Raw genomic sequence first — 19743 nt, forward strand, 5'->3', positions numbered from 1 at the left:
ATAGTGCTTTAAAATATCGTAAACCTATTAACTGGAAACCACCATCTGAAAGTGAAGCAAGCTCTTTAGCAGTATTCCGCCCTTCTAAATACAATACTCTAGTTTTTATTGATTCATGTAAAAAATATGCGGAGCTCCAGCGGAGGCTATCCACCACATTAAACCTAAGAAATTAGGTAGTAGAAGATTAAATCGAAGGTCAAACTTAGTGCCAGTTTGCTCAAGCTGTCATTTAGATATACATAGGAATAAAATTTCTATTTTAGGTTGGAAGAAAACCCCATGACATAAGAAAGTATATTGGGTTTATCTTAATGAGTCATAGACAGTGGAACCGAGTAAAGTCTAGGATCTATCGGTAAGGACGTAAACACGAAATAACAAGGGAGAGACTTTGAACTTGTTTATCCTAACTGAAAAGGGTAAATTGAATAGTTATTTGAAACATCTTATTAGACTATGAGGAACACATCAACTGAGACTCCGTGCGTAACGGCGAGCGATAGAGGAATTGTCTCAAACAGATAATTAAGATGATTGGACATCTAGACTAAACCCCGATAGACACCTATAGAGAAAATACCGTGAGGAAAAAACTCAGAATGCATAGTGAAAGCAAGAGAAAATAACTCGTAAGTCAAATTTCCCGAAACCAAGTGATCTAACCATGGTCAGGTAGCTATTTGCTGACCGAACCAGTGATTGTGGCAAAAATCTTGGATGAGCTGTGGTTAGCGGTGAAAGACTAGTCGAACTTGGTATAGCTGGTTCTCTACGAAACTTATCTTAGTAAGGCGCCCCATGTTGATTCGCCCCCAAAACCCGAGGCTTGAATTACTGGTGCAGTAAGACTATTGCGATAAGGCTTCTAGTCAAAAGGGGTAAGCCCTAACCAGAAATTAAAGTCACTAACACAGATTAAGTGTATAAAGAGGGATCAACTAAGACAAACAGGAAGTAGGCTTGGAAACAGCCATCTGTACAGGAAAACGTAAGAGCTTACTGAATGAGCTAGAAAACTCTAAAAATCAAGGCGGCTAAATCTGTAACTAAAATTCTGGAAGTCAGACCATAAGGAAGCAACTGGCTTGGTAGTAGAGCGTTCTGTAAGCACGATATGTGCATACTTCGTGAGACAAACAGAAATGATAATGCTGTCATGAGTAGTACTAGATTCACTCCCAAATAAATCTATAAACAGCTTCTAAGGATATTACGCCCGATGAATTATAATTCTTGTACTTGTTCAGGAAAATGTTATGGTACTTTGTACCTTCAACTGTTATTATGGGACTTAGATCAAGGCATAATTTCTCTAAAGGAACTCGGCAAAATAAGATCTCGACTGTTTATTAATAACATAGCTCTCTGCTAAAGGTTACTGAAGTAGAAAGGGTGAATTCTGCATAATGGTTTTATAGTGAAACTAAGGACTAACGTCTAAAGCGAAACCCAACTGAATGGCAGCGGTAGCTCTGACCGTGATAATGAAGCACAATAAATAGCCAGTTAATTGTTGGCGGGTATGAATGGAACCACGAGGGTCTTACTGTCTCAAGAGGAAAGCCAATGAAATTATAGTTGTAGTGAAGATACTACATAATCATTGTAAGGCGAAAAGACCCTATCGAGTTTTACTGGATACCAAAAACGTTGACTAAAAATGATCGATACAAGTATCCTAATTTTGAGATAGTAATTTTGTTGGTAAGACAGTTAAGGTGGGGCGACTAGCTTTGAATAAGAAACGAAGGCGAGCTTATTGGTATAAAAGCTAATTTCATTAGCCTGACAGCGAGGGGGACACCCCTAGCTGGCACAAGGACATAGTCCTATGTGGGCAATAATGACCAGATATCATAGTCCAAAATAAATATCGTAATATTGTCGGAGAGTTCTTATTGAGGACAATGTTTGCGACCTCGATATAATATCAATATGCTGCCGTGTTGAAGTGCTAGAAATCCTACTGAGGTAATGGTTACCCCAAAGGTTTTGTTAAAATTGAAAAAACAACACAGTTGAGAGAACGTTGCTAAATCGATCAGCGTACAAGGTTGGCAAAAACCTTTGGTGGAAATAAGTAGTTTGACTTCCAGTGATTTGTCTAATGTCAAATTTTCACATCTTTGTAGATGTAGATCGTCCAGGTTTGTAGAGTAATGAGAAGGACTGTTTTTGTTGTTGTTGACTGACGTTTTGTTTTCCTTAGCAGTAGTCATCTTTACAGTGAAGTTGACTTTCTCAGGACTCTACTAAACATGACTATCTATATCTAGAAACATGTAACGATACGTCTGGGTTCAAACCATTTAAGTTATTACAGTTATTGATGTTGACTGACGTTTTGACTTCCTTAGCAATAGCCACCTTTAAAGTCAAGTTGACTTTCTCAGGACTCTACTAACCATGACGATCTACATCTAAAAACACGTAACAATACGTCTTGGTTCAAACCATTTACGTTATTACAGTTATTGATGTTGACTGACGTTTTGACTTCCTTAGCAGTAGTCACCTTTAAAGTCAACTTGACTTTCTCAGGACTCTACTAACCATGACGATCTACATCTAAAAACATGTAGCAATACGTCTTGGTTCAAACCATTTACGTTATTACAGTTATTGATGCTGACATTTTGACTTCCTTAGCAGTAGTCACCTTTAAAGTCAAGTTGACTTTCTCAGGACTCTACTAAACATGACGATCTAAATCTAAAAACATGTAACAATACGTCTTGGTTCAAACCATTTACGTTATTACAGTTATTGATGTTGACTGACGTTTTGACTTCCTTAGCAGTAGTCACCTTTAAAGTCAAGTTGACTTTCTAAGGAATCTACTAACCATGACGATCTAAATCTAAAAACATGTAACAATACGTCTTGGTTCAAACCATTTACGTTAGTACAGTTATTGATGTTGACTGACGTTTTGACTTCCTTAGCAGTAGTCACCTTTAAAGTCAACTTGACTTGCTCAGGACTCTACTAACCATGACAATCTACATCTAAAAACATGTAACAATACGTCTTGGTCCAAACCATTTACGTTATTACAGTTATTGATGCTGACTGACGTTTTGACTTCCTTAGCAGTAGTCACCTTTAAAGTCAAGTTGACTTTCTCAGGACTCTACTAACAATGACGATCTACATCTAAAAACATGTAACAATACGTCTTGGTTCAAACCATTTACGTTATTACAGTTATTGATGTTGACTGACGTTTTGACTTCCTTAGCAGTAGTCACCTTTAAAGTCAAGTTGACTTTCTCAGGACTCTACTAAACATGACGATCTACATCTAAAAACATGTAACAATACGTCTTGGTTCAAACCATTTACGTTATTACAGTTATTGATGTTGACTGACGTTTTGACTTCCTTAGCAGTAGTCACCTTTAAAGTCAAGTTGACTTTCTAAGGAATCTACTAACCATGACGATCTAAATCTAAAAACATGTAACAATACGTCTTGGTTCAAACCATTTACGTTAGTACAGTTATTGATGTTGACTGACGTTTTGACTTCCTTAGCAGTAGTCACCTTTAAAGTCAACTTGACTTGCTCAGGACTCTACTAACCATGACGATCTACATCTAAAAACATGTAACAATACGTCTTGGTCGAAACCATTTACGTTATTACAGTTATTGATGCTGACTGACGTTTTGACTTCCTTAGCAGTGGTCACCTTTAAAGTCAAGTTGACTTTCTCAGGACTCTACTAAACATGACGATCTACATCTAAAAACATGTAACAATACGTCTTGGTTCAAACCATTTACGTTATTACAGTTATTGATGTTGACTGACGTTTTGACTTCCTTAGCAGTAGTCACCTTTAAAGTCAAGTTGACTTTCTCAGGACTCTACTAACCATGACGATCTACATCTAGAAACATGTAACAATACGTCTTGGTTCAAACCATTTACGTTATTACAGTTATTGATGTTGACTGACGTTTTGACTTCCTTAGCAGTAGTCACCTTTAAAGTCAAGTTGACTTTCGCAGGACTCTACTAAACATGACGATCTACATCTAAAAACATGTAACAATACGTCTTGGTTCAAACCATTTACGTTATTACAGTTATTGATGTTGACTGACGTTTTGACTTCCTTAGCAGTAGTCACCTTTAAAGTCAAGTTGACTTTCTAAGGAATCTACTAACCATGACGATCTAAATCTAAAACATGTAACAATACGTCTTGGTTCAAACCATTTACGTTATTACAGTTATTGATGTTGACTGACGTTTTGACTTCCTTAGCAGTAGTCACCTTTAAAGTCAAGTTGACTTTCTAAGGAATCTACTAACCATGACGATCTAAATCTAAAAACATGTAACAATACGTCTTGGTTCAAACCATTTACGTTATTACAGTTATTGATGTTGACTGACGTTTTGACTTCCTTAGCAGTAGTCACCTTTAAAGTCAAGTTGACTTTCTAAGGAATCTACTAACCATGACGATCTAAATCTAAAACATGTAACAATACGTCTTGGTTCAAACCATTTACGTTATTACAGTTATTGATGTTGACTGACGTTTTGACTTCCTTAGCAGTAGTCACCTTTAAAGTCAAGTTGACTTTCTAAGGAATCTACTAACCATGACGATCTAAATCTAAAAACATGTAACAATACGTCTTGGTTCAAACCATTTACGTTATTACAGTTATTGATGTTGACTGACGTTTTGACTTCCTTAGCAGTAGTCACCTTTAAAGTCAACTTGACTTTCTCAAGACTCTACTAGCCATCTAAAAACATAATCATAAAGCATAATCGTTGTTAGAGTAAAAATTTGTAACTGAGAAACTATTTTAAAATAGCTTGAGCTAAAAATGACACCAATAGATTGCAATTGGAACGCATAAAGTTGAAATATGGCTTATGTTGTTCAAACTAATAAAGTTTCAGTACATTTGGACGATTTTTACGCGAACGTTCGTCTTCTGAATGGTAGATTAAATAGTGTTTTCCCGTTTTTATGACATTTTACGTAAATCATGATCAATTTTTCTGTTTATAATGATTCGGGTTTTTTCATACTGAAATTTATAAATAATTGAAGAGAGCTATAAAAAGGTATTGAAAAACGAAAACAAAATAATCTGTGATTTGGAATCTAATTGTTCGTGTACGCTTTTGCTAACTTCCCTGAAACTTCATTTGCTTGAACAAAGTGTGACATATTTTAATCCTATGTGTTTCAATTACATTTAGCTTTGTCATTTTTGTGCGTGAGCTACTTCGCAATCACTTCTCTGTAACACATTCCTCCTTCTAAAAAGGTTATTATTTGAAACCATTTTAATTAACTATCAGATTAACCATTGGAAGTAAAATTTTTGCAAATATTGCGCGCTGATCAGTTTAGCAAAGTTTTTCGTCACTGAGTATTTTTTTGATACCCCCGCACATACATCTCACTGTCACGGCCACCTGGTAAACGTTGATTTGTGGGGGAGGGTGTGTTATTCATATATTCAGTTGTGACTGACTGATTTTTTTGAAAGCGAGTGGTTTAATTTTATACAGTGCCTATGAAACGAAAATTTTACCATCTGAGTAATACTTTTATTGAAGAGATATTTTAACATGACAATGGACATTCTAAACCAGTTTATGCATAACAATTTTAATTCTTGAGATATTGAGGTTCTTGCTATGTCCGATATATCTAACTTTTGACGTCACATTGCATAATGAGAGCTAAAATTATTAAGTATATTTGCTGATACTTTACTTCACAATGACAGAGTTCCGTTCATTGTGAAGGGGTTAATGGCATAAAATTAATGCCTACTAATATCAACCTGAAGTTGTCAGGGAACTGAAGAGTATTTGAAACATTTTGGGAACTCATGCTTTATGACGTCACAAGTTAAATAAATTGGAAATAACAACAACGTTAAAATCACGAGAATATGCATTTACTGTTTTAGAAAATAAACTGTAATTTCAAAGCTTCTAGTCATTGCAAACATAATTTAACTTGCAAAATTTTCGTTCCATTGGCACTTTCAGTAAATTGTTTTCAAAAGAAATCAGTTGGGCGCAACTAAATATGTGAAACCCCCCCTCCCATTAACTTTCTAGGGACAGCCCTACTCCCAGTTCACATGGCCTGCCCTAAAGTGATTCATTTGACAAATCTGGTTGTGCTTGATTCTGTCATTTTTCTTTTAGCTTGTTTACGATGTATTCCACTATGACTTTCACGAGTCAATTGATTGGCTGTCTTTCACTACATATGTAATACTTTCTTATATAATCAACACTTTGGTCGTTTGGGCTTTTAATTCTTTGAAATAATGTTTTGAAAAAATATTTCTAATATGTAGCTGTTTCCGTAGAGCAAGTGATATAATGACTTTAAAAAAGTTATCTATGAAATGGCCATTTTCAGCCGTCTAGACATTCAAATCCTGTCTTAGATAGTTCATCCTCAACTCCTGAGTTGAAACTTTTGAAACTTTATTACGATTAGCACGAGTTCTTTGGAATTTGACTAATCTCAGTGTTATCATGCACTCTGTATGTGGCATTTATTTATGTATTTTTATTTATATGAAAATTGTTTTAAGTCAATCATGTATACTTATAGTTATATAACTGAGATTTTCTACATAGACACACTATAAAAGAACATAAAGTAGAGCCAACTTTATTGAAATTTTTCGTGCAACACATATTTTATTACGCATGTGATTACCATAGTGGCAGCCAGTCAATTGCTTTTTTTCACGAAAAGGAATGATGAAATGCCTAACGGCAGCCAGTAATCTAATTAAATATACAGCAGCCAGTTGCACACGAAGTTGACCTACTGTATATTCCCTATACCACAACATGCGCGAGGACAAAAACATCAAAGGTTCTGACACAAGTGACTCTTCTGTATATTCTTATTCTGTGCCTATACTGTGACATAGATGTCATTAATATTTGATAATACTGTTTGTTGAAGTAGATCCTGACTCATTTTTCATCTTCACTCGTTATTTTAATGTGTTTATATTACGAATTTTAGCCCTCTTTTTTATGAGCTTAATTGAAAACTTGGATTATTTGAAGAACTATGACATGTCGCTGGACTTAAACAGATAAATATAAGTTCCTTAATTTTGGCTCCAAAGTCGGGTACTATTTGCGAATTTTTTACGACACCATATTGATACTTGTGACGTAGATAGTTGAACACGTCTGTTTCCGTCAATATAATATTATATTATAGGAGGTGATTTTGTTGTCGTTTTTCTTGTCTTAAAAACAAATAATGACAGTATTTTCAATAAAATATTAAAAAACAAGTTTTCCGCAAAGTATGGCCTCAAATCAGTGCTCAGATAATTCGAATTCAATGTCTGAATGCGTATCTGATTCGAGCTCGGATTCCGTGGGTTATGTCGAGCATTTAAACGACTTTGCATATGACGATGAATTAACCGCTTAGAAGGAAGGAACCCTGTTAGAAGGCGCATTAGAGTACAGATGATGTAAGGAAATAGGAGCAGCTTTGCAGAAAATGACATTCGATGGCAGCATTGAGAAAATATCATGCATAACACAGCATGCCAAATTTGGGCCTTTAGTTCATGAGGCTGTCCTTGAAAACGTCTGGCCACTGTTGAGAGATAGGAATGGACGTGCTTATCGCCGCCAAGCATCACAATCATTAAATATGTAAGATTGTAAATTGTATGAGAAACAATGTTATCATCAACATTGTTTTATCAACAATAATTTGTCCAACCTTTTTATTTTCTTCAGGTATTTGAGAGCTGTGGCATACAGATGGTTGATGCGATGGTTTTGTGGGTCTATGGGATGGGAGAATACTCGGCCTTTACCTGCTTCTGTTTACCACTTTATTCGGAAAGCATATCCAAGTCGTAACACAAAAGGTTACATATCATCAGAGGGCCGATGATGGAAAGGTCTTTTAACTTGTGCACTGTAGAGACTGTTGACCTTCTTTGCTGAGTTTAGAATGGTCAGGAAATATGCCTAGATGAAAACCAAATTGGAGATATATGGATGCACTATATAAGTTGACATGCAGTTTAATGGTTTGAAACAAGAGTAAACAATAAAAACAAATTGGTGCAACTACTGAGAGGTTAAGCTGAAGGAATTAAATGAAAGAAAATCTTTTCTTCAATGTCAGTCTGGGAAAAAAGACAAAAGAAAAAATATATGGAATTAAATCATAGCATAAATGTAAAAATGGAAAATAGCAAGCCGTTCAAATGGCGTATCGTTTCCTTCCCCAGTGCATACTTCAACATGCTCAGCTCCATCACTAGTAGATGGTAATTCCTCATCGAGAGAGCATGTTTCCTTCAGCGATGGCTTATGGAGAGTGTGTCGAATAATCTACAAAACTTATATCGAATATAAATATGACAAAAGAAAAATTTACATAAACAAGCGTCAACTTACTTGTCTTCGCTTTCGATCGGTTATTTCGTCCTGTAATGGTTCAGGAATCCCAGCCACGTCAATGGTTGGGATAGCGTCTTTCTTCAACCTTCTTTTGAGCATGACTTGCACGCTCAAATTAAGGTCAAAACAAGAATCTTCAAAATGCGCAGAACACAGACACGAGGTAGAGGAAGCCTCAAAACCCGGTCTATGTTTACGCACAAAATTTACCCATTTTCTATGTCTTTGCGGCTCTGTTTCTTTTTTAGGAAACAGATGCATCGGCATTCCTTCGGTTTTTGAATCATTGGCGCAACTAATTTGGTTAGGTCCGCCAGCAACACAGCGTTTTCCTCCGCGTTTCTTATTAAGATTACTAGTAGAATACGCCATGTTGATATATGTGTTCAACTTTCTACGTCACAACTCATTAGCATACCGATCAAAAAGTTCGCAAAAAAAATGTTGAAAATCATGACTTTGAACGTCCGTAAAATCACTTTCACGAATCCAATTTCAATTATAATTGCAGATTTAAAATCACTGAAACAAGGTCTTTCAATTTAGCTAATAAAAAAGGGGGGCTAAAATTCGTAATACAAACACTTTAATGTGTTTATGTAACAAAACTTACATGGATAAAAAATTAATGTTACAATAAGGCATGAACTATAATCACCATTTTTTAACTGATATGTATGTGGTCGCGTTGTTTAAACTAAAGCAAGCATAATTTTGTTCACACATAGGTCTTATTTCTAAAACGAAGGTAATTTTATAAAAATTAAGCGATATTTTAGAACTACATTACCGACATAACAAATTAGCTAAAGCAGCATCTCGATAAAGTATGACTAAACATGCATGACTAAAACATACCAACTTTCTAAACATTGAAAATTAGCTGCATGGTAAAGAAAGCAAAACCTGTTCAAATGTATGGGAGAGGTGAAATAGCATAGTTGTCTATGGAAAAAATAGGAATCTGTGAAAGTGTATGTAGGGGGGGAGGAATATGTGTCCAATCATGCATAACCTCCCTTTTTTGCCGACGCCACTTCTGATTAATCGCTGTGTGTCTAACAAAATGTTGTTAATTGTATTGAGCAAACCATTCATTTTTAAAGTAAGAACATTTGTAAAATAAGCAAATGTTAAACATAGGAAGAATTTATTTACACTGAGAAAGAACACAACCGAATCTATTTTTGTGAAATGTTGATTCATGTAACACAGTGAGCTTTTAAAATTATACTTTGATCATGTTTGTTTAACAGTTTTAATGTTTACTTTCATTGGAACCTTTATTGTTGTGTCTACAGTGTTTTTATTGATCATAAGTATTAATAATTGCGTGCAGCTGATGTTTGAAATGTATTCATGATCTACAAAGTTTTATTTAATAACAAAGACTTTTTATAATATGAACTGACTTATGCAAGAATATACATGTAAGGAATTTTTGATTAATTAAAGGAAAAAATCCATTCACAGTATCGAAAATCGTGTCTTAATCATTGTCATTCAAATCCCGTCTTAGATAATGATTCTCTATTCCTGAGTTAAAACTTGTGAAACTTTATAAGATTTAGCATTAGTCCTTTGGAATTTAACTAATCTCGATGCTATTATGTACTCTGCATGAGGTTCTTATTTATGTATTTTTATTTCTATAACAATTGTTTTTAGTCAGTGATGTATATTTAGTTATATAACTAGAATGTTCTACATAGATGTCATTAATGTTTCATTATACTGTTTGTTGAAGGTGATACTGACTCACTCTTCATTTTCGTTCGCTATTTAAATGTGTTTATGTATCAAGACTTACATGGATAAAAGATTGATGTAACAATAAGGTATGAATTATGATCACCATTTTTAAACTGAAATGTATGTGGTCGTGTATTAATTCAATTTATTTCAGTAATTTTCAGTATAATGTGCTATATGTATATGTAGCAAGACACTTAATTTTCAAAGACGAGCATTTATTCACCTTAATCCTTCACCCATACACATTCATCCTTCACCATCACAAAATACACAGGTAATTCGAAATCAAACATTTATATTCAAAATTATACATTAAACAGATCTAACTGCTAACCAAGCTACAGGAACATTGTATTGAATTGGTAAACAAAACAATTCAGAAAAGGAACGATGTCTGAATCAGGTGGGATATTCACAATTATTTTCATACCAACACTGCCAATAGGTTTATTGACATGGATTGAGGCAATGACTATCACATAATTTTGTTAGCTGTTTACACACGTCTGATAAGAAGTAGGTGCATTGTTATGTGACTTTGCTTTTACCAATAAATATACTAGCTTCATGTTTAGATATTTGACTCATTCATATTATTTTTTCATGCATACTACCTTTTGTGCTTACTTTGTAAATGCCATGATGACATTTAGAATTGTAACAAAGGAAAGAATGATTAACAATAAAGCCTTCATAGTTGCTTCATCACAAAAATCAACTACTTTACTTCTTTATTTCATATACTTCGTGTTTTTATACAATAGAAAGCAGTGAAAGGTTTTACTGAACTACATTTTGGTACATTTTGGTAGTATTATATTTATAAATTTGACCTCAGTTTAATGACACGTTTATTTACATCTTTCTGAATCTTTAAAGCTCGTTTGGACAATGCTTTCTCGTATTAATTTAAAAAAAATAAACTTTGTGCAGAAAGTTCACGTTATGACGCAAGCTTGAAAAGTTGAAATTTAACCTTTAAATTTTGAATAAATATTTTCTTAACTAATGAAGCTTGTGTTATGTACCTCGTTTCAAACCATTTACTTTAGTACCTCGCTTTATTTAAATATTTGTTCTTTGACCAGCGGTAGACGGTTGGTCGGCCCTTAACATTCTGGATGAAAGTTCATGTGGCCCTCTGGCTGTAAAGTTTGGAGACCCCTGGTATATAGTCCAATTCGGGTTGGGATAAAACACGGATATGGGGATAAAACACGGATAAAGGGATTAAAGACGGATCTTCTTAAAAATTTTACTTCTTTTCATGTGGTAGTGTTTGGCAAAATTATCATGAAAATGTTCCATGTGCCAAATTGTAGGAAAGTAAAACCAAAATGTTTTAAAACATCAATCATAAAATTCTTCGCAAAAGTTTAAAAGTTTATTTTACATTTAAATAGAGCTCGCATATAAGCTCTCTGCCAAAGACATTATCTATACATTGTTTTTCTGTCTGAAAAAGTGACCTATATCTCAAGTTGCAGGTTAAATATAGCGTGTAAAATAAAGTAGAATTGCACTTTTAAATGTAGATATTCGTAGAAAAAGTTTATGTTGAATACTCGGGGATTCTTTATTTCTGTATATGCGCATTATGTGCATTATGTTCTCTAGGAATAAACGTTCTCTGCTATTAACACTAAAATATATTCTTAGCGCTGAAAATTCATGATTTGCGTTTGTTATGCATATAGGCCCGTTCACACGATCCGATTTGTCGTATCCGATTGTTTCGGTTCCGATCTTAATTTGGCTACTTGCTCAGACGGTCGGATAATTTTGTTGATATTTATGTTCGTTTAGATATTTATATTTGTGTTATCCAGAACATTTATCGATATATTTTTCGTATTTTGTTCTTTTTACTTGTCTTTTTCAAATCTATGTAATTTGACTAGTCAGTTTTCTTTGATCTTGATGATGAAAATAGAACAAGCTTTTTTTTCATACGAATTTTAAGATGGACGAATCAGACTGTCGGAGGCTCACATTTTTGTGTTCTCAAGATCCATTTTTTAGGATCCGAAAATTTATCAGTAAACTAACAGTTGTAATAAACTAACAGTTGCACCGAATTTAATCGTTTTCAAGTAACAAAGAATGACATCGATTTCATTGAAGTTTAAATACATAAATGCTTCTTTTCTCTTGTCATTGTCAATATAATAAACACATGCGAGTGAATTATATTAGTAAATATGAAATATGGTAGTACATTTTACATTCTTTGAACATACCTCATTGTTCATTTTGAATGAACGTAAACATACAATACATTAAAGGGAAAAACACGCGTCAAAAAACATCATCTTGTAAGCTTAAAAGCAAGCGACAAGATTCAAAGCAATATTTCGACTTTAGTTCAAAGTCATTATTAAGCTAAGTGATTATTTACAAGTATGCGTAATCTTAAATAGTTGTTGCAAGGAAATGACGTAAGCAATGTAAAGAAAGAAAGGCGATGAAAGGAGGTGTTACTGTCTAGAATTACATCAATGAAATTAAAAAAAAATAGCAAGTTCTTCAGATACCTTTAGTCTAGAATTTAGCTAAGGCCTTTTGAAACGTTTATAAATCGCCTCAAGGAAAGCAAGGTGACGAGCAAGGCCCTTGATGTTGAAGTTAAAGTTTAGATTTTAAAGTTGCTTGAGGATCATTCTTTATGGTGTTGTGAAATACAATGTTGTTTCTATTGGGCAAAAACTTTGCTTTTTGAAGTTGTCAATGGTATAGAAATTTTAGATGAAGTCAGTTGACATTGGATCCGACTAGTCACGAGCAGCTTTATAGTCATTTCTTTGTAACAACTATTTAAGATCACGCATACTTGTAGATATTACTTAGCTTCATGATGACTTTTAAATTAAGTCCAAATATTGCTTTGAATCTTGTCTTTTGCTTTTATAACTCAAATCTTGAGTTTACCAGATGATGTTTTTTAGAGTTTGTTTTTTCCTTTATTTTTTGAAATTGTCGGCTGGAAAAGGATTTCTACAATACATTTTTATAGAGGAAGTCAGAAATTTGCATCTCGGAAGTATCGAAAATTTTGAACATAGGAAGTTGGAAATCGGAAATTTTACATCTTGGCACAAAGACCCTCTTCAACTATCGGACAAATTAGTTTGATGATATGACGTTAAATAAATTCCGTCAGCGCACACGCTGCTAAACCTCAAAACAGCTCAAATGAAGCACTTGAAGATGCGGTTTTGTTCAAAATGAAGCATCTGATTTCATAATCTCAAAATATATTGTAACCCTTGCATACAAATACAACTTTCAAAATACCAACATTCCATGAGAATGGAGTTCCCCTATACAGTTTCAAATCCTCCCAAACACATTGAAAAAGAATGTTTGATTATATAATTAGTATTTCTTAATCACTATTTATGATTCTAAACATATGTCTTGATGTGATTATACGTCATTGAAAATCTGTCATTAAATATTAAGCTGTTTTCTTAGTTACTGGTGATGACATGAGGCTCTTCGCGTCAGAAAATGAGAAAGACATTTTTATGTTGGGGAAATTGATTATTGATCATGGTGGTGAAGCTTTGAGAATAACCTTGAGAAAACAAATGTCAGGTGCTAAATTAAAATTTTTCTTGAATACCACTAAAAATAAAAATAGGCTTTCAAGAATAAGGAATAAAATAATCAGGGACAATGCATGGGTTCTTTTGTATCCAAAAGATCGATCAAAATTACCTAATGAAAACAATTTTGACATTACTTTACTTTGTGTCCTTTTGCGCAATATTTGCAATTTAAAACCACCGCATGATCTTATCTGGACAAACGAACCTAATGCCACCGATCATTCAACCGAAGCCGATATTACGCGTATCAGGTTATTTCGTAATGAATATTATGCTCACATACCTAACACTTCGTTTAGCTTAGGTAACTTTGAGACTTTGTGGAAGGAAGTTAGCCAACCAATAGTTCGTTTGAGAATAAGTCAGCAAAAAATAAATCAATTAAACCAGAAAAGAATGCATATTTGTTTAATTCAAAGGGTTATGGGGGATGCATGCAGAGGTGTTAGAAGCCCCAGTTTTGAGTTTGGAGCCGATATACGTCCAGTAGAAGATATTTTGACCAAAAACCTTGTAAGCTGTACTTTTGAGAGTGAAATTAGTAATCAATATGAAACGTTTTTACATGGAACACGGGAATGGGTTTTTGATGAGTTTTTAGCTTGGTTTGAAGACAATACTTCTCAAAATCGGGCATTTGTTATTTCTGCTGTTGCTGGAATGGGTAAGTCTGTAATTGCAGCTACTTTATGTAAACGTTATCCAAGTTATTTCGCTGCAGTTCATTTCTTTCAACACAATGACAGTCGTTACAATGATGGCAATGTACTTCTTCAATCTTTAGCTATGCAAATTGCTCGTAATTTTCCTTCTTACGAAAAACTTTTAGAGGAGAAACTTAGAAATCTCTCAGAACCTCTGCGTGACATGAATGTTGAAATACTATTTTCCTTTCTTTTTACTGAGTTGTTTGAAGAAATCGCGGACTTTAATTATGCTGGATGCGCTAGATGAATGTGGTTATCCAGAAAGCCTTCTCCTGGCTGATTTGTTAGATAATCATTTGTTCAAACTTCCGCCTTGTTTCTACTTTGTAATCACAACAAGACCTAACAAAGATTGTTGTATCATGTTTGAAAAACTAAATCCGCTGTTCATCAACTTCAGTGATGATGACAACTTGAATGATGTAAAATTGCTAATTGAAGAAAGAATTGACCCCACTAACAGTGTTTCACATCTTAAGGATAATTTGGTAGAAAAGTCCGACGGACATATGTTGCTTGCATCTCTTCTCTCCAGTAAAATTAAAAATCAGGATTCGTTCAATGGATCCATACCAAAGGATCTCAATGAATATTACGAAAATTCCTTAAAAAGAATAAGTGACGAATTAGATTCATTTCAAATCAGTAAAGAAAAATTTCAGTCACTTTTAAATGCATTAGCAGTTGCTAAAGAACCCCCTCCTTGGGAATTAGTTGAGGACATACTTGATTTCAATTGCCTTTCATCTGTGGTTAGAGAAATTATGTTGTGCCTTTTTACCACCAATGAAGAAGGACATTTGTCGTTTTTCCACAAATCTTTATCTGATTGGCTGACTGGCGAGTGTAAACATAGTTACTCTGTTAGTACTACTGACGGTAATCGAGTTGTTTTAGCGTTTTGTTCAAGAACTTTAGACAATCTCAAAGCTGTCGACGTAGACTTCATTAACGTCGTTACACGGGCGTCAGTAATGTATTCAGTCAAATATTGGTTTCTTCATATGCTTGCTATTTGTGATAATGATCATATCGTTGAATATGTTGGTAAATATCTCGTTGACTTAGATGTTTTACTTGCCTCTGTATCGATTGATAGACATCGTACTTTGGAAAACTTTCGTCTTATAAGCTCTCATGACATATACTTTCATCATTCTGAGGGCACTCGATTGATGTTTAATGACATTTATTGTGTTATTACGAGGCGTTTCATGAATTCCATAATTTTTTTGCAGTACGTTGTTAACGAAATCAAAGATCTTGCGCCAAAAGCTTCCACAATGCTTAAAACACGTTTCAGAGAGTCTTCTTATGTTGAGAGCCTCGATACGGATATTGTATTAAATCCATTTTTACGTTTAGCGCGAAAGTTGATTTCAGTAAATGTATCGCGAAATTATGACTATGTTGTCTGTGGTTATGAATTGTTCATAGTGCAACTTTTCTCTCTGACAACAAACAGGTGTTTATGGATAAAAGATGTATTTGATCAGTTAAGTCTAAGTGAATTGAAAGGATTTTGCGTTGTCTTTCATCCTTTCACCGATCTGATCTTCGTTTCCCAATTGGATAAGGTTCTAAATGTTAACAGGAAAATTGTCTCAAGTCCGTTTCATTGTGATGATTCAACTTCTAAGTTTTTTACCAACTATTGTTTTTCCAAGGATAAGTACACAATGGTCACTAGTTACAAAGATATTTTGACTGTATGGGACGTTGAGAAAGGTGAGAAGATGCACAGTGTTATATGCAGCAATGTGACATCCCTGTGTTTTTCCAATTCAAAAAAATATTTGGGTGTCATTGATGAAAAAAACGTATTTCAAACATTTGACGTAACGAAGGATTATAAGCTATTCGATTGTTCACCTTTTGAAAATGATGCAAAGCGCTATCGCTATTATGATAGAAAGCTTCGTATTCTTTCCACTGTTGGTCTTCATTCTTGGTCTTGTGCTTTGTCTGATAATAAGAAAGTTTTCATTGTCAATCCTAGTCAAGAGGCACTTCCTGGGTTAGATCTTGAGCGTAAATTTGGTTTGTCTTCGCTTGATCCCTTTGATGATAACATGTTAGGCGTTTCTTTGATTAATTTCACAGGATATCATTATTATTTATTGAATGATAACAATATACTTTTATTTGATTATGGACATGCTTCTCATCTTGTTTCAATAGCGCGCACAATTTTAACAAAATCTTTGGTTCTTGATAACCAGATAGTTTGCTCAAATGGCAACTTTCTGTATCGGAGAGATGAAAAAAAATCATGCGTCATAGTCAACAATCTCACTACAGGAGACTTTGTTAACAAGGAACGTATTGTTAATGGCATGGTTGCCGTAGAAAATGGAGTCATTTTGCTTACGGCAAAAGCTATTCCTGAGCTTTGGAATAATGATTTGAAAAAACTTGTTTATAGTTTCGATGAAGTTAAAGATACAAACAAAATTTTTGAGGTGAATGATGTATCATTTGCTTGTCAAAAAACTGATTCTTTTGTGTTTGTCAATATTGAAAACAAACGAAAAGAAATATCTGTGAATTTTGAAAATCATCGAAATGTGCACGTAATTGCATGTAGTTCTAAGTACCACGTGTTTGCGAAAACGGTATTTGAATACAAAAACACTTACTATTTGTGGCACAAAGATAAACTAGTTGATGGTTGGCCAATACATAGATTTCGCAGTTTTAATCACGCAGATTTTTCACCATCAGCTGATAAGTTATTAACAAGTAACGAGTTTATGTTTATGAAAGTCTTTGACATTAAAACCATGCAGCCATACTATTATTTACTTTATCATAAACAAATGTTTGGGGCTTTTCAGTTTATGATCATTGATCATTCAATCATTGGACAGTTATACTACATATTGTTTAAGATTTGAGAAAACTAACATTGATTACATGAGAAGCTGTTTACTATAACCTGTGATTTTGAGTCTTCTGATCCATTAAGCTTTTTATTTTGACAATTTGACTGGAATGGTATTAAACCTGAGTATTTCACATACATGAAATGTTGTCCCATGTCACATATTGTCCCCTTTTCTAACTGAACACCTCATGTAGAGATGTAAAGGTGAGTTAATCTACGGCTCATACCAGATTTTTTGCCATAAATTCCAAAGGTCTATTGATGTATGAAAAGCATTTTCTATAAAGTAAAAATGTCTTCCTATGTATGCAGATAAACCTTGAAATTTGGCAAAACAGCAAAGTATTTTTCATGATCACTAGGTAATTTTTCTAATGATCATTATAATTTCTAAACTAAATTATTTTAGATTTACATTTAAACAAGCTTTGATCATATGAAAAGATATTTATCATAGCCAGTGAGCATGACACATAAACCATTTTTAACATTCATGTAATTATATAATTAAAGACATGTTGGTTACATTCTGTTTGTATTTGATAATACAATGCTACTAGTGATTGCTATATAGCACACCTTGCAGAAGATAATAGTCTAGTGAAATGCCTAATAAACATTTATGGCATTAAGCTAACTTTAACTGCAAATTTTCACTCTGATAAATTTTTGCTTAATCTTTGGCAGAAAAAAATTTTGAGTTTTTCTCAAAGGGTGAATTTGCTGGCACTGATGTGGAGATGGGTAAAGAGTTACAATAAACTTGCATGGTTTGAAGTCTGAGCTTTTCTATATCTATGAACTGTCACTTGTAGTACCAAATTTCTAACTTAACTTATTACATAGAGGTTTGAATGGGGGTCTGTGGGGGGTCTATGCCTGACAACTTGGTAGAAATTTTAAAGAATATATCTGTTTTTGAATAGCATTATTGTAAAATAAATTTACGTTCCTAGACATGCTAATGAGCCATATATTTGGCATGATAATGAGCCTAAATATTTGGCAAAACATTCAAGTATTGTTCACTTTATTTTTTTTTTTAAAAAAACGTAAGAAAAATGTGTAGTTTTTACGCAAAAACGATGCCCACAAAATACATTTTGTATTGCTCTAAAACGCTGAAAATGGCATTTTCAAGACTCTGAAATTCAAAATTTCTCAGGGGAGAATGCCTCAGACCCCCCCAGGTGCGGAGAGCCTCCGACGTTTTATGACTGATGTTTGAAAAATCCTAGATCCGCCCCTGCATAAATTGACTTTGATATATTACATTCATGCATACACTTCACTTGTCCTTTACTTACGATTTTGGATGTAAATTTCTGCTGATGAAACTCAAAACAATGTTGCCTTGCTTTTGAACATCAATGACTGAAATGTCGCTCGCGAGATCGTCTTTGCCAAGCATTTACAATTCATCCATAAATTTTTCACCCTCTTGAAAAAATTCCCAGTTTGGAAAGCAGCATTCATGTCAATATATGAATTTGTAAAAGATTTCCATAAATTCCATCTGATTGTAGTTTAGTTTCTATCATGCTTTAGAAAATTACTATGAAACGATCAAACATTCAATTCAGACAGTGAGCTTGACTATGTTAGTTTAGTTGGCTATCAGTCGAAATCGGTCAAACCAATCACAGTAAGACAAAAATTTAAACGAACCAATTACACGATAGCAAGTGGACTCCCTTATAGGTCGGACCACCCTGCTTATCGGTCGAGATTATTCCAGATCGTCCACTGATCTGGCTATTGACCAATGAAATAAGCGTTTTTGGCGATCATAGACTCCTTTATCAGTCGAACCAGTCAAGCCACCCCGCTTATCAGTCGGTTATTCCAGGTCAATTAAAATTCAACTGATCTGGTTACCAAGGAGATATTCATTGGATTACTCATTAGTTTTCGATAATAAATAAAGCTGGATTTTTATCACGAAGTAAATGCAATAATAAAGTAAGAATAATTAATGAATTTTTAATTAAAATGAATAGGTAATTTTTGAATTTCAAACGTCAGTCGCGCGACGGACTTGACATAGTCTAGATCCCCCTCTGTGAGAAAACAACAAAAGAACGTAGATAGAACTTAAAAATGTTGATGTTACTTAAATTGAAATTAAGAGACATTACAAAAAATATTATAATCTTGATGGAAAAGTAACATTTATATTCTTTAGTAAGCATCCTAAACTTCGTTTGATTTCTTTTTATTGTGTAATTGTATTGTTAGTCTTGATTTCATGACTTTCGTACCGTATTGAAGAAATGGCACATTTGCCATGTTTTTCGTCATGGTCATTTTACTCAAAAA

The sequence above is a fragment of the Xenia sp. Carnegie-2017 genome, unplaced genomic scaffold (genome assembly GCF_021976095.1).
Source record: "Xenia sp. Carnegie-2017 unplaced genomic scaffold, XeniaSp_v1 HiC_scaffold_24, whole genome shotgun sequence".
Taxonomy (NCBI): domain Eukaryota; kingdom Metazoa; phylum Cnidaria; class Anthozoa; order Malacalcyonacea; family Xeniidae; genus Xenia; species Xenia sp. Carnegie-2017.